Raw genomic sequence first — 16,999 nt, forward strand, 5'->3', positions numbered from 1 at the left:
CTCTATGTCTAGAAGGAATTTTTCCAAGTGACACATATGATTCAATAAATGATCCAGTTAGATCAACTTTGTTTATGGCTTTGTCTATATTCTTTGAAATTCCAAATCAGACTAGTGCAGGGATAAAAATTTACAAGATCAAATATAGCATGCAATGTACTATAAAGCAACACACTTGTAGACATGGGAGCTCCCATATGCCACAGTGACCAGAAGAACTACTAAAATTGAAATAATGTCAAGACACACCATTTCAGAGCTTGACACTAGAATAGGACAACTTTTTTAAGCACTTAGCTCTAAATGAATGTAGAGAGGATAATAAGATTTGATCTCAGACCTAAGCCTGAGGAATGACGCCTGAAAGCCACACAAGTCATTTTTACTGGTATTTAGCAAGGTAACACGAAAGCTTTTTGTTGTTGTTTCTGTTTAGTTATGCAAATATAAAATATATTTTTCTTATTTTACTAAAACAGTTATAGCCCTTTGAGAAAAAATTTCCTTTCTGTACATTTGGATTGGTTAAAAAAAAAAAAAAGCTTTGTGACTGAACTGAATAAAAAATGGATTATATACATATATAAGATACAAAACCATGGATTTGTGTTAATAATTTTATGAACTAATTAGGTTTTTAGTATTATTTCCAACCACCAAAAGAATTTACCCTACTTTTGGTACACATATTTATGACAGTGGATCAGCTGTGCTTTATGAGAAGGCAAATGTATCGGTGGATATAAAACTGAATGTGATGGGAATAACTTTTTTAAAGTAGGACACAAAGCAAATTTTTATAAAGTCATTACTTACTGAGTACCTGAAAGGAATCTGGAAATTTGGGGATATTGTTTTGCTTTATAATAGTGTCATAAATGTAGGAAGAGAATGTTTTTTAATAATATTTAGACATGTAATTTTGCCTTTTAGAGAAAAAAATGAACTCTAAGGCTAAGATAAAATAATACTTTAAAAGGGTATTCCTTTTTAAAGTTAGATCTCTGATGGGAACACTTCCCAAAGTAAATGGTATTTTGCCGCTAGTAAATGTGTTAGGGCAAAAATAGCACTTTCCTGAACTAGAAGAAAAAAAATTTTTTTTTTTTTATTTTTATTTAATAGCCTTTTATTTACAGGTTATATGCATGGGTAACTTTACAGCATTAACAATTGCCAAACCTCTTGTTCCAATTTTTCACCTCTTACCCCCCACCTCCTCCCCCAGATGGCAGGATGACCAGTAGATGTTAAATATATTAAAATATAAATTAGATACACAATAAGTATACATGACCAAATCGTTATTTTGCTGTACAAAAAGAATCAGACTCTGAAATATTGTATAATTAGCTTGTGAAGGAGATCAAAAATGCAGGTGGGCATAAATATAGGGATTGGGAATTCAATGTAATGGTTTTTAGTCATCACCCAGAGGTCTTAGAAGAAAAAATTTCAAGGCTACATGACCTTGGTGACTCAATTCACTATGTTCAGCTCCATTTTCCTCATTTGCAAATGAAGGCTGCTGTACAAATCTAAAATTTCTCTCAATCTTAATTGCTAAACTTTCAAAGTTTTTCCACATCTCTTTATCAATAGTAATTAATTTGATAAACAGATTTCCATTTTCTTTGTAATCTATTATTTAGTTTATGCATTTAAAACATTTGAAAACATTGTTGAAGGGAAGAAGAGAGGGAGGAAAGGAGAAAGAAAGGAAGGGAGGGAGGGAGGCAGAGAGGAAGGAAAAGAGATAAAAAAGATAAAAAAATAAGAGATGATGAAAGTGAAGAGGTTCTAATAAGAAAAAAGGAAAGAAACAATCATCAGGAAATAGTATAATGTCAGGACAACCTTATCATGTAGGGATTGATAGCTATAAATGCATTAGTTACCTCCTTAGGATATCATTATGTCACAAAGGCAAAACAGACATTAGACAAGCTTTCAAGTCTTTCTGCCCAGCTCAAGGTTTTGACTTTTCCTGGACCACTCAATAAATTATTCACCTATTCTTTGCTTGCCCATATATCTCTGACTCATATATATTCTGGGACATACTGATCAAATATGGCCAAGTTTGCGAAAGCATGTAAATTTTAGAGTATTACATAAATTACATAAATGTAATTTATATAAATGTAAGCTTATTGGAATGTCAAATTATTGGAAATATCAATAAAATTTCTAAAATTAAAAGTCTGGTTACTAAAACAGTTAAACTTCAGTTATTTGGAAAATCCAGTAATGTGGAATTGAATCAGTGCTCTAGGAAGAAGATGATGACTTGTTACATTATATTCAAATGCATTTAAGTAGGCATTATTATGTTTCTATTTTCCCTCCAGAACAACAATAAAAGTTCCTTAGCTCCTTTATAATGCATGAGTGTACTTAAGTGTGCCTTTCTAACTATTCATCTTCTTTGTTGTAAACATAATGGTGGTGGGATTATGCCTGATTCTTTGGAACACTTTAAAAAAATCATTTTCATGCTCATAGAAGCACATTATGCACTTAAAAGAAAAAGTTGAAAGCAGAATGTTACTCTGTATATTATATTCTTTCTGGGATGATATTGCTAATGTTTTTTGTCACAAACATTCTTAGACTTTGTGGTATCCTAAAAGATAATTTCTCTTCCCATATTATATGTCACTATGTCCCTATATATGTTGGAACAGCTTTACATATCTTATAAATCTAGGTCGATACTAAATATGGAGATATGAAAAATCATTAAACTGTATAACTTGACTATATGATCAATAATTTATGATAATATGAATTTCAATTCATAACCTGTTTATTCTTTTATTAGCAAACCATGCATGTTTGACTAGTAGAATTGTAGTTAGAAGACATTCTAGAAGTAGCACAAAGTAAACAAAGCCAACCTCAAGCATGAATTCTCTCTACCACATCTCTAGCCATACTGATGGAACATAGCTTATAGGGGAAAGAACAGTAAGGAGGTCCCCCTGATCTTAGAGTGCTTCTATTCTAACAATCTGTCAATGATTCTAAAGTCTTCTGGTTTTAGAATCTGTGATCCCGAGTTCCTCCCACCATCACCACTACCTGAGAGTGCTATCTATTGTTCTAACAATCTGTCCCATAGATGATGTAAAAAGTCTTCTAGCCTAGGAATATAATAAAATTTCTTCCCTTAAACTTTAGTGATCTTGAAATTCTCTAATCTTAGAGTGCTATTGTTCTGATAATCTGTGTATCAATGATTCTAAAGTTTTCTGGCTTTAGAGTAGTCCTAGATCTGCTGGTCAATGATAACCAAATTCCTGAGACTCTCCTTAGTTTTACCTCTAGGCCATAATATGAGCATATCAATGATATGAAGAAATGGATAAATGTATCTCCTTGCTCCTGGTTCTTTGCTAAATTTTTTGGAACTTAGCACACTTCAATTAGAGTTACAATTACAATAAACTTTGGCCCCTGACTTGGATATGGGTTTAAGCCTGCAATTTTTTTTGAGATACCTCATGACATCAGTCTGTGACCCCAACCTTTGGGGGTTGCTTCTGAATCTCAACAATACCAAGAACATTTCCAATGACATTGAGAACTCACTAAGACCTGTTAATTTGATGTCAAATATCATTAGGAAGAAATAAAGATAATAATGTAAGTATATCCTAAACCAGAGTATGGTGGGTGTAATGGGCTGAGGCTTGAGTTGATGCACTGAGGTCCCAAGCACGTGAGGCTAAATAGTAATTGCACTATACTCTTTTAATATACATGCTTGGATAAAGAATGCCCCCCCCCCCCGTGCAAGTCCTGATGTGTTGTATAGGAAATGACAATTTTGGTGGGTGGAGGCAGAGAGACAGAAAGAGAGGCTAGGGGAGAGATTGGACTGGGTTGTATGCTGGTAGCTGCTGGTTGTGTGGCTGCTGGTCTAGCTAGCTTCTTGACTCAGCTGTATACATTGCTATCGCCGATTCTCTTCCACCTCTGATCTTTCTTCACTGAGAATAAAGATTGACGATTTTCCCCTAATCTGAATTCCTGACTCTGGCTGATTTTAAAATATGCGGTCTTCACAGGTAGGTCTATGAAATCCACTGTTTTGAACACATTTAAAAAGAGTCAAAATGTTATCTACAAGGCACAGCAGAAAACAATCTTTTATTTCCTGTATAAAGGAGAGGGGCAGCTAGGTGCCACAGTGAATAGAGCACCAGCCCTGAAGTCAGAAGGACCTGAGTTCAAATCTGGCCTCAGACATTAACACTTCTAGTTGTGTGACCTGGGCAAGTCACTTAACCCCAATTGCCTCAGCAACAACAACAACAACAACAACAACGCATAAAGAAGAAAATTAGGCAAAGATATAGGAAGTGTGAGAAATGGATGTCCATTTATTTGCTTTCCACAGTTATGAAAATTACATTGGAGAAATGAAATTTAAATTAGAAAATGGAAATCCACAAAGATATCAAAGAATAATCTAGGAGGGAGGTTATGTCTGCAAACAATGTAAACTGTTTGGGGGCAGTGACTGACTTTTGTAATCTGGTATGGTGCCCTGAGCTTTGACAAGAATCTTTTGTTTTTTGTCCTAACCCTTTAATGTCATCTTCCTCCTTCTCCTAGAATGGAAGTTCCTTGGGGGAAGTCACTGGCTATGTAAAGAGAGGTGGATGTAATGTTCTCTTCTCTAAAATATAATATTCTCTGAGATCAGGTTTCTTGAGTGACTTCTAGGAGCAGCCTTAGTTTCAGTTCTGTATAATAATCACCTCAAATGCAGCCAGCTGTTAAAGTTCAGATCCCTTACTATCGTCTTCAAAATACTCTCCCTGGTTCTAAGAACTCTTGCCGCTAGTCCTTTGCCTCTCCTAGCTTCAGCCTCTCCTCCTTCGATTCTCTTCAGCCAGCACAAAGGTGGAAGTTGGAATGAATCTGACAATGACTCCAAGAGAGTGGGCTTGTGGGCTTCTGTGACTTGTGAATCTTCTCCACTGAATCCTGACTTGTGAATCTTCCAAAGTTCCCAGCCAGCACAAAGATGGAAGTTGGAATGAATCGGACTCCACTTCCGAGAGAGTGGGCTTGTGGGCTTCTGGAGACTCCTCCTTATATATGCTCTCTTAAAAGTGTGAACTCCAATAAGTACTAAGTACATAAGCATTGTCTCTATCAATTCCAGTGACTTAGGACCTTGTTTCAAGTTCTGGTCCATAACAGGTGGAGAGTCATGTCATAACTTCTCTAACATCCAATTAATGGAGAATCAGGGGAGGGACTTGTGCTTCAGGACAGGAAATAAAATGCTGCTTCTAGAGGTTCAAAGATGTGTCTACTTACATAGGCACCCAATCTTGCAAGAATGTAAAATCTTTCTTGCATTCATCAGTGACTGAGTGGGGTTCTTGGATAAGATATTCTGTTTCTTAGAGAAGGAATGAAGTCATGGAGACAATATGGTACTGAAATATTTTCAAGACTTAATAAGGATAATATAATCCTTACTGAGTTTTCATTGTGCTATACTTACATTGAAGTCAGGAAGCAGCAAAACTTTCAAGCTATACCCACATGGAGTAGATTGGGTTCGAATCTCTACTAATAAAATTCTTTCTAAAACCTTTTCCTGTTGTAGGTTTGTTCTTGACTAATACATATCCAAATATGAACTTTTATCTTCCTCCAAACTCTCCTCCTTTTTACTACCTTCCCTTTTACTTTTGGCATAGCACTTCCTCCCATCTATCCAGGCTTTTAATCTTGATGTCAATCCTTGACAGTTTAATTGTCTCTCATTCCCTTTTTTTGAATACTTGCTGTCTTCCCTTGTCTACCTTCTCAATATCTCTTTTCTTCTCTGATACTGCCACTTTTCTGATAGTCTTTTAGTACCTCAAACCTAGACTATTTTTCCCCATTGAAGCATTTTATTTATATGTATATTTTATATCCTTAAAAAAAGAATCCCAGGATTTTTTCTCCTGTGTTTTTATCTTGCTTCATCATAGTCCATGATGCTAGCTGAGATTGTAAGAACAATGAACCCAAATTGACAGGATGTTAGCAGATTATACTGCCACTTGTCCAGATCTTTCAATTAAACATCAAATCTGAGGCTGATTACACCACACTTGTTTAATCTGCAATTGAGGTTCACAACAATTTTTCCTGTTCTATGATCATCAATGACCTCAAATTCACCAATGTAACCATGCTTCATCATCACAATTCAGAATCAGAGTATTAGCATGGCCTAGTGAGAATCTGGTCTTTGCCTCACTTTTCTGCATTGTTGATGCTTTTGAGAGCATCTGCCGGGACATTCATGTGAACCATGGTGTCAGTGCTGCATGATGGCAGAAAGAGCAAAACCTAGATTATTTTAACAGCCTTCTAGTTGATATCCCTTCCTGTAGGACTGGGCTGGAATCAAGTCTGATAACTCATGCTTCAATCAAATATCACATGTGGAAAGAGGCAAATGTCACAAAGGACAAATAGGAACATCTTACAGTAAAATCATAGGGAATCTGTTGTCTTCCTACTTTGTTTTCCTTTTTTTAACATTTTGTTACTAAGCTTTAAGATAATCTGAGTGATCATTATGTGATAGCAAATTCAAGAAATGAAACCCGAGAGTGTTCAATTTGGGGCATACCCTTCTTTTTCTGAATACCCAACAAAGTAATATAATTCAGATGGCTGAATTCCACAAAGAAACTTTTCAGTTCTGTCAATCTTCTACACAGAATCTCATCTCATTTCCTTGCTTGATGGCCCATTGCCACTCTGCTGCTAACCTATTGTTTTTAATCAAAAAAAAAAGATGCTCAATTGAGTTAATTGTGTACTTGTGTCCTTGCTAAAAAGAACTGTGGAAAGACGGGCAAAGGGAAGGTGGGTGACAGTCAACTACCAATATTCCATTAGTTTACACAGAATTGGATTATGGTAAATTATGAGAGTGAAAGTACTCAGACAAATGCTGATCTAGTTTTTTCTGTTGTTTTACCTGCACACATTTCTGTTTTATGGATTACACTGAGTCTCTAAAACTGATTCTCTGTCACTCATGGCTGGGAATGAAAGGTCAATGTTCAAATAATTTTTTTTTATTGTTTCTGTGAGATTCAATTTGATATTTCATGTCGCTCTTTGCATAGGAATCACTGAGGAAGCACTATGAGTTTTTGCTGATGGGTATCATTCTACCAATTTCTCTGAAGGACAGAGCATTTCAAGGTCAAGCTGCTTGTAAGCAATGGCACTGCCAATCAGTTAACAGATTTTTTCACTCCGGTTTTTTTTCTTCTATGCAGAAATATATACCTATATTTATTTACATATATATGCAAACAGGTATATATATATAATATACACACATATGTTTCAAGTTGGATTTTATAAGAAACGATCAGTAACTGTACAAGCAAATAGCTAAATCGCAGGACTTTAGAATCTCTGGCAAAGAATGTATTATAGTATAGCTGAAGACACAAAGAGACAAAGATAAATTAAAGCTAACAATTCAAAGAAATTTGGGCTAAGTACCCAATAACTTCAAATTCTGGAGAGAAAAGGACAATGAAGGGTCCTGATGTTTTGTAAAGAAGGAAGGAAGAAAGAGTACAATTAACAAATGTAAAGGAAGCGTGTGAACAAAGACACAGGGAGTAGTACAACATATGTGCAAAGAGTCTATGGTAACAGTTTGGCTACAACAAACTTTCTTGTAAAGCAGCAGTTGATACTCAAAGGGTGGTCCAAGAATAGTTAGGGATCCTTAAGGTGCTTCCTGGGGCTCTTTGAGATCAATACAATTTTCTAAATAATACTGATTTATTTGTCTATTGAAATACTCCTCCTTTTTCAAATTACATATCTACATGAGGCCAAATTTTCTTCTTGTACTTCAGCCAAAGCATCTTATCTCAGCAAATAAATGTAGAAGTAGACTTGAGAATCTATTTTTCTATTAAGACAGACATTAAGGAGTTTGCAAAAATATGTAAAACAACACTTCTCTTGAATTTTGTTTAGTTTTGGCATGATTAGAATTTATTTTTTTATCACAGTTATTTTAAATGAATTAATATTTTTTCAGTTATGTTTTAATTTCTAATATGATAAAACAAACCCAGATTATAAAGGGATGTGAATGTTATGCTAAGGAGTTTAGACTTAATTGAATCATTAGTCATTATAGTCTTTTAGACAATAGTGACTATTCAAAACAATGTTTTATGAAGATTACCTGCAGCAGTAGTATTATAATGATAGATTGTGGTGAAAAGGGAAGAAACTAAAGGCAGGGAACTGTCACAATAATATATCAGATCAAATTAATGTTTACAACTGATAAAAATCCTGGAGTCAGGTGAGAAAGTAGGTTTGAAGAAAAGATGAGTTTTGTACAATTTGAATTTGAGGAAAAAGTGAGACATACATGAGACATAGAAGAATGCGATAGAGATTGAATTTAAGAGAGATAAGATTTAAGGATGTAGATTTGAAGCCATGATGATAAAAGTAATAAATAATGCCATGGGATTGAATGAACCAAAAGATACATTAAAGAGCCAAAAGATGCATTATATGTATGTGTTTATGTGTACACTTACACACTTATAGAGAGACACAGAAAGAGAACATGTGAGTTTGTGAAATGGGGAAGAGAGACAAGATCAGTAGAAAGAGGCAGTAGAGAAGTTCTAAAGAATATCTGAAAAGGGAGAGAGGTGTCATATAACAATGTTGAATGCTACATTTGGATCACGAAAAAAAACTGAAAAAAATCAGTGAATTAATGAAAGAGTAAGTATTTAATAAATCTTATTACATTATGTCAATCACTGTGCTAAGCACTGTGATACAAACAGGCAAGACAATCCTTGCTCTTAGCAAACTTATATTCTAAGAGGGAAAGACAAAAACATTTGGGGAGAAAGGTAATCAGAGAGGGAAAAGTTTTGATATAGGCAGAAGAAAGATGAGTGAAAGCATACTGTAGATTATGACAAACACTTTAAAGAAGGAATAGTAACATCCCCAGAGCAAAGGGAAGGAAAAAAGGAGGGAGAGAAGAGAACATCTGATGGCAGAGTATATGGCAAGGTACCTGAGGTAAATAACTACAGGGGACAAGAACAATGGTCTGGAACTGGTTATTTTTGTTATTCAGTCATTATCTATTATATCCATCTCCTTCTGAGTTCATTTGCAGTTTTCTGAAAAAAAAAAAAAGCCATTTGGAGTTTTCTGCCATTTTCTTCTCTAGTTCACTCTCTAATCATTCAAGTGATTTGCCTAGGGTCACACAGCTAATAAGAGTCTGAGGCCATATCTAAATTCAGCAAGATGCATTTATTGACTGTAGATCTGGCAGTCTATCCACTGTGTCACCTAGCTGCCCCCAAACTAACTATATGTAGTAGAATAAGAAAGCCTGGACTTAATCATTCAGCCATTGGGACAGCTCAGATCCTAGATAGATAACTTCTAAAGCCTAGTAGATCTGGTAATTAAGTGTTCACTGGTGAATTTAGAGAAGATAGTTTCAGATGAGTGGTAGGATGGTAAAACCTATCCCCTACCTGAGGTTGAGTCTCAGTTAGAGAAAAACCTTAGACTGTTGCTGATTTAAGTCATTTACTTTACATGTCAATAGAGGATATCATTTTTCAAAGATGATTCAAGAAAAGGAAAAAAATAGAATTCTATGTCACAAATTATAAGCACTGTCATCCATTTTCCTTTCATTAAATACACACACACACACACACGTTAAGGTCAGATGTTTAATGCTTAAATTCAAGTTTATTCTGATTCTTTTTTGGTAGATCACTAATCATAATCCTTTTTCCTACTTCACACTCATTGTGTAAGGCTCCATAACACTTAGAAAAATGCTTTGCAAACTATAAAGCACTAAAAACGTACTATAATCATCATCATTCATTATCGTAATGATTATTCAAAGTGTGTTCCATTTTATTATCAAAAACAAACAATAATTCCATCTGAATTGCATCTTAGACTTGAACAATTTGGGAAGAACTGGAGTGTCTGAAGTTAAAGACTTCTCAGACAATTTAGGAGGAAAAGAAAATTTTTCAAGAAGATTGTAAGAGGAAAGATTTAAAAAATTATTCCAAAAGAATAAAAGTGTCAAGAATTAAAAAGTAAAAAGCAGGGACACCTAGTTGATGTAGTGGATAGAGCACCAGCTCTGAAGTCGAGGACCTAAGGTCAAATCTAGCCTCAGATATTTAAAAAGTCCTGGCTGTGTGACCCTGAGCAAGTCATTTAACCCCAAATGCCTCAGAAAAAAAAAAAAAAGGTAAAAAGCAACCAAGTAGGCTCATTCCTTGCTAATATGAAACCTTGAACTATCTATAACATCTATCTTACCTTCTCCTTATATATAAGCAACAGAGAGATGCCTGAGGAAATCACGTAACTAAGATGAAAAGGCATGTACTACAAATTCATATTGTGAGAAGTGAATGGACTTGGTTTCCACAGTTGTGAAAATTAAATTGAAGAACTGAAGCAAATTAGAAACCCACAAGGACATCAAAGAATAAGCAAGGGTGATATAGAAAAAGCCATATGCAACCAGAGAGAAGACTGGTGGGGATTGAATGTGGATCACAACAAAGTATTTTCATCTTTTTTGTTGTTGTTAGATTGATTTTTGTTTTTTCTAATTTTTTTTTTCTTTTTGATATTACTTTTCTTTTGCAGCTTGAGAATGTAGAAATATGTAGAGAAGAATTACACATATTTAACATATGTTGGATTAGCTGCTATCAAAGGGAAGGGGTAGAGAGGAGGGAGAAAAATTTTGAATACAAAGTTTTTCAAGGTTGAATGTTGAAAACTATCTTTGCTTATATTTTGAAAATAAAAACTTATTTTATGAAAAAGAAAGACAGTTGTCTCTACCTACTTAGGATTTAAAGGGCACTGAAAAGTATTTGTAGGTCAAAGGACTGTCATCCCTTTTTGTGTCATAGTCCCCTCTTGTAATGGGCTGAAGCTCGACTTGATGCACTGAGGTCCCAAGCACGTGAGGCTAAATAGCAATTGGACCATACTCTATTAATATATATGCTTGGAGAAAAAATGGCCCCCACCCACTCTTTGTGCAAGTCCTGATGTGTTGTATAGGAAATGACGATTTTGGTGGGTGGAGGCAGAGGGGCAGAGAGAGGAACAAAAAGAGATGGCTGGCTGGCTTCTTGTCTGGCTAGTTTCTTGATGCAGCTGCACACATTGCTATCAAGAATTCCCCTTCACCTCTGATCCTTCTTCACCTCTACTGAGAATAAAGATTGAAGATTTTCCCTTAATCTGAATTCCTGACTCCGGCCGATTTTAAAATATGTGGTCATCACACCCTCTGGTAGACTGGTAAATTCTGTGGACTTCTTCACAAAATGTTTTGTTTATTATATATATAATTGAAAGAAGTGCTAAATTTCATTTAGAAAGTAGAAAAAATAAAAACCTAATTTTTTTCTTATCCAAATTTACAGACCCTTATGTCTTTATATGACCCACTAAGAATGTGTGGACCTTAAATAAATTAAGAATACATTCTACAGACTGAAGGGTAAAGGAGCTATATAATATAAACAAAATCTGGGAAGTCCAATACCAACCCCAGATGTTAGATGACACAGTGAATAAGTATCTGAATCTGGAGTCAGGGAGACCTGACTTCAAATTTGGTCTCAGGCACTTACTAACTGTGGGACTTAAGTCAAAGGTTAAGACCTTTGGCTCAGTTTCCTCATCTATAAAAGGAGAATAATAATAGCATCTATCTTGCAGAAATGTTGTGAGGAAAAATGAGATAATTGTAAAGTATTTTGTAAAGGACCTAATACATAGTAAACATATGAAAGTTAGCTATAACTATTACTGTTATGAATTACTGATTCCATTTTTGATTAAACAAACACACACATATATACGTATATACATACGTGAAAAAGTCTAAGACTCCTTTGCAAAAATATTAAAAAGTTCATTTGAAGAAGATAGAAAAAATGTGCTGAAATCTGCTCTGTACCACTTACCTATATCAAATATTGGTACCTTGCATAGGAAACACTGAATTTGGTTCAGTATAATGTAAAAGACATGCCTTATTAACTCTTGGACATCTCATTTCTTGGTCATAAATCCTATTACCTTGTATTACAAACTGCCATAAAACTCAGAGATAAAAGATAATTTATGCTCAGTGTACAGAAGCTAATGTTTCTCTACTCCTAAGAAGCACAGTACCAGAAAATGAGAAAGTATGTATGTGAAACCATAAGCCATTCACACTGTGCATGGTTAGCATGATAAACACAACTCAGAAGGCCTGATGTTCTTCAACCAGGGACAGCCTGGTGGTAATTGACATTAGTAAAGTTTCATGTGCAAAATGTCTGGACTATTACATAAAATTTCCTATTCATAAAGGGTGATTGCTTCTTATTAAGAACATTTTTTAGAAGGAAGGGGATGATCGATTTTAAATGGAGTGATATGATATATTCTGTTTTTGATTTTATATTTAAAATGTCATATTGAAAACCTCTTCAAAGACAATGTTACTGACTCATGATTTTACCCATCAGTATTCAGAGTACTATTTTGAAGCACAGTAAGTAAAATATGTCATAGTGTACTAATGATTCTAGCAAAATTTTAAAAATCTTTCTGTAATTTTAACTGGACCATGAAATATTCAGTTGTGAATTCCTTATTACTACTAATTTTCATGTAATAAAAATGAGCTGTGATGAGAGAAGAAACACAGAAAATGTAAGAACTAGGATACAGCATGGTTAAAAAAAAAACAAAAACTAAGAAACTTTTTTCAGTATTTGATATTTTCAATGAGTAACTGATTAAATATAAAAATTTGAAAGGGTCTTGGTTCATTATGCTGCAATCCTTTTCAAAAGCACTCAAGTCCATCGATAATGCCTCCAGGAAGGAATCTTCTAGCTTCTACTTAAAGAGATTCCATGATGGAAAATTTATTATTGTCCAAGACACTTCAGTTAATTTTAGGGTGGCTCAAACAAAGTAGTGCTTTATTTGGAACTAAAAGCTATTGCCTTTTAGTTTTTAATTACTGGTATTAGTTTTTTTTTTTTTGTTTTTTTTTTTTACTTCTGCAGACAAACAACAAATCTAATCTCTTTTTCACATGATTGACTTTTATGTATTTGAAGATGGGGACCCATCTTCTCTTTTCCAGGTTATAAATATTCAGTACTTTTAAAGAATCCCTGAGTAATGATTATAGGTCCCCTTACTATCTTACTTGGTCTCATTAAATATGGGCATTAAAATGGAGCAAACAACATGAAGCACAGAGTATACAATACTCTAGAAGTGTTCTGATCAAGGTGCTTTTTGTACTTTAAATATCATATTTCTAAAACTAAAATTTTAATGATGAGGCTTTCAATCATGATATAAACTTTGAATTTGCAATCTCTGGGTCTTTTTTTTTTTTTTCAAAAATGTTTTCTAGCCATTCCTTGACCCACTCCAACTCCCATTATTTAACTGTGTAGTTGTTTGTTTCTTTTTAAGCCAATTGAAGGATTTTACATGACATTTCAACATTTTGGATTAAACCTGTCATTCCAGACTACAGAATTGTTTGGGGTTAGGGGAAAGAAGGAATCTATTATATTAGCATTCCTTTCATTTTCTTGCCATTCATAAATTTTATGTGTGTATATTTATCTTTATCCAAATTATTTCTATGACATTAATGTGGGTCTATTGGTACAAAACTGTTTGATCAGGCAAACAGTTTTAAACCCATATCAACAATAAAATTCTGAAGTTTGAATCTCTCTATTCCATAGAATACTGTGAGAGATTCTGTAAAATACCTTGGTGAAATACAGACATATTGATACACAAGAGTTTCCTGATCTACTAGTCTGATAAAGGTGGGAACTCCATTCAATAGGGAAGATTACAATGCATCTATGATTAAATACATTTAACTAAGTAATTAACTATGATTAAATACTAAAGAGTTTTTTAAAGCTACTTGAGACTGGAAGAAGGTAAATGACTTATTGAAGGTCACAAAGCTAATTCAGAAGTGGGATTAGAATTCACAGATTCTTAAATCCAAATCCAATCTTCTATCTTTTATATCAGTCTCCTCATCTAATTTAGTGATCCAGTCCAAAAAGATTAGAAAATTGTTCAGACTGGACTCATTCTTAATAAATTCACACGGGTGGAAATGAAACTGAGTAAAATCTGGGGGCATCTAGCTACCATCCTCTGGACAGGTTAACCTTGTCTAGAGTCCCTCCAACTCTACTGCAATGGACTTTTCTTCTGTCCTGTGACTGGGTGGACCATAGAACTAAAAGCATTGGGGCCTAGAGAATTTGCTTCAACAGTTTTTCTCTCTACCCAATCAGGAAACAGTGAAAAGGAAAAACAAAAGAAATTAAATCACAACAATCACCAGAAAAGACTGGAAGTGCTGAGGCATTTGATAATTCTACTTATATGACGCCTTCAATCATAACTATAAGACTTAATGCCTTCTTAGATTTTAACTTGAATCTTTTGAAATTTAGGTGGCATCAGCCATCCTCAGAATGAAAGTCACCTAGACACTGAATTAAAAAAAAAAATTTCAAGTTTGTGATTCAATTAGTGAGTTGTTGCATTTTCTTTTACAAATAAAATCAATTAACAGCAAAAATAAATTCATGCCGGCTTGTAATGATCACCAGTTTCTTCCTAAGAGTTCATACATATTCCTTTAATAATACATGATACACTGCATCCAGAAAGAGAACTGATAGGAACTGAATGTGAATCACAACATAATATTTTCAACTTTTTTTTGTTACTAGCTTGCTTTTTTTTTTTTTCTCATTCTTTTCCTTTTTGATCTGACTTTTCTTGTACAGTAAGATAGATGTGGAAATATGTATTGAAGAATTACATATGTTTAATATATACTGGATTATTTGCTGTCCAAGGGAGGGAGCGGGGGAAGGGAGGGAGGGAGAAAAATTTGGAACACAAGGTTTTGCAAGGGTCAATGTCAAAAACTAAATTTGCATATATTTTGATGATAAAAAGCTATTATTTAAAAAAGAAAACTATCTTTGCATATATTTTGAAAAATAAATAATAATCCATTATAGAATCTGACAAGAAATATATACCATATTCATTGGCCTGGAATTTGAAGTATATATTTTTATCTCCAATATGAAAATCAGATTACTTATCTATCTTCAGTTTTAATGAGAGAGCTAGGTGATACAGTGGATAGAGCACCAGGAGTCAGGAAGACTGACTTCAAATCTCATGTTAGTCATTTACTAGCTGTGTGACCCTAGACAAATCACTTGACCCTGTTTGCTCAGTTTCCTCATCGTAAATGAGATGGAGAAGGAAATGATAAAGCACTCCAGTATCCTTGCCAAAAATATCCCAAAAAAGAGTTGGATATGACTCCACAGCAACAGAGGTTACAAAAGGATAGGTAGGTTTGAGAAATATCTACAGAGACATGATAATTACATTAATGGAGTCTAAAAAAACTAAATGAAAAAACAAAGAAGGAGAAGGAAAAAAGGGAAAAGTCCAGAAAGCTAGGGGATATTAACAGTTAACAAGAATCATGTGAATGAAGATCCCACAAAGAAGACTAAGAAAGAAGAGCCAAAAGGAAAAAGATCGAGGAAAAGTCATTAGATTTAGCAAGTAAGAGATCTTTAGCAATCTTGGAAAGAGAATAGTTTTAGTTGGTCATTGAAGTCAAAAACCAGATTGTAAATGGTTAGGAATGAGATGGGGGGGAAAGTGAACACATCTCTTGAAGACAGCCTCCTCAAATAATTTAGCTAAAAATAGAAAGCAAGATACGCAATGATAACTGGTATGGATGAATTATAAGAAGGTATTTTGGTCATATTTGTTAGCAATAAACAGCCAGGAGACAGGGAGAGATTGAGGATAAGTGAGAGAGTGGAAATGATAAAAGATGTTGGAAAAGACAGAATGGAATGATATCACTTGTGAATGTAGAGTGGTTTGCCTTGGCAAGGAGAAATTTCATCTATTCATGTGCTATGGGGATGAAAGTAATATCAATAGGCATCTGAATGATATGAGATAAAGAGGGAAGAAGAAAGGGTTCTCTACAAATAGCTTCAGGTTGTTTGATTTTTTCTTCCCCTCCAGTAAAATAAGGTAAGGTTCTCAAATAAAGAGAATGGGGAAAGAAAATCATGGAAGATTTGAAGAGAGATGAAAAGATTGGTAGAAGATTAGTAGAACAGAGGAAAGAAAAGAAAGCAAGAACAAAACAAAATGGATGTCATGCATAATTTGAAAATTAAAAAAAATAATTTTTGAAATTTTAGAAATCAATCATTCTGTTAAGTTCTTATTTTGTTTTCTAATAGGTATATGATTACCTCTTCGGTCTTTTGATTGCAAAATGTTGAAGGTATCTAATTTAAAATAGTAATGCTAAAAGGTTGGAAAGCACTGCCATCGGGCATATGGAGAGAGAATAACTAAAAATAACCCTACTGCTATCATAAATAGCTGTCCAAGGTGCTGATTCAGTTAAGCCTCTAGCTCTTTTGATGTTTCTGTGAAGTAGGTTAAAAAAAAAAAAAAAATGCACTCGCACACACTGAAGATACAGTAGTTATTATATGATGAGGACAGACACATCTCCTATTATAAAGAAAGCAAGGTAGCCCCATCACTTGTCTCGAATTTCTGAAAAAATTTCTCCTTCCCCCTCCCTGCCCAGTGCTCCTCATGGGGATGACAATATTATACAAAATGGTATATCCAAAAGACATGATGGTAAATACCACTGCATTCCTAGCATTATGAGTTCTGAATCTGGCCAGCATTACTGGAACTAGTCCAAAGAAGGTATATAGTATATATTCTCTGGGTACTCAGAAAAAAAGGA

General features: G+C 34.3%; 1 protein-coding gene and 1 pseudogene across 3 annotated transcripts in view; both read right to left on the minus strand.

Annotated features, from left to right (window-relative positions):
* Positions 1–16,999, minus strand: part of TPK1 (thiamin pyrophosphokinase 1) — a 506,842-nt gene that overhangs the window by 159,144 nt on the left and 330,699 nt on the right. The window lies entirely within an intron of this gene.
* Positions 5,173–7,328, minus strand: LOC111721129 (annotated as a pseudogene).

This window comes from Sarcophilus harrisii, chromosome 5 (genome assembly GCF_902635505.1).
Source record: "Sarcophilus harrisii chromosome 5, mSarHar1.11, whole genome shotgun sequence".
Taxonomy (NCBI): Eukaryota; Metazoa; Chordata; class Mammalia; order Dasyuromorphia; family Dasyuridae; genus Sarcophilus; species Sarcophilus harrisii.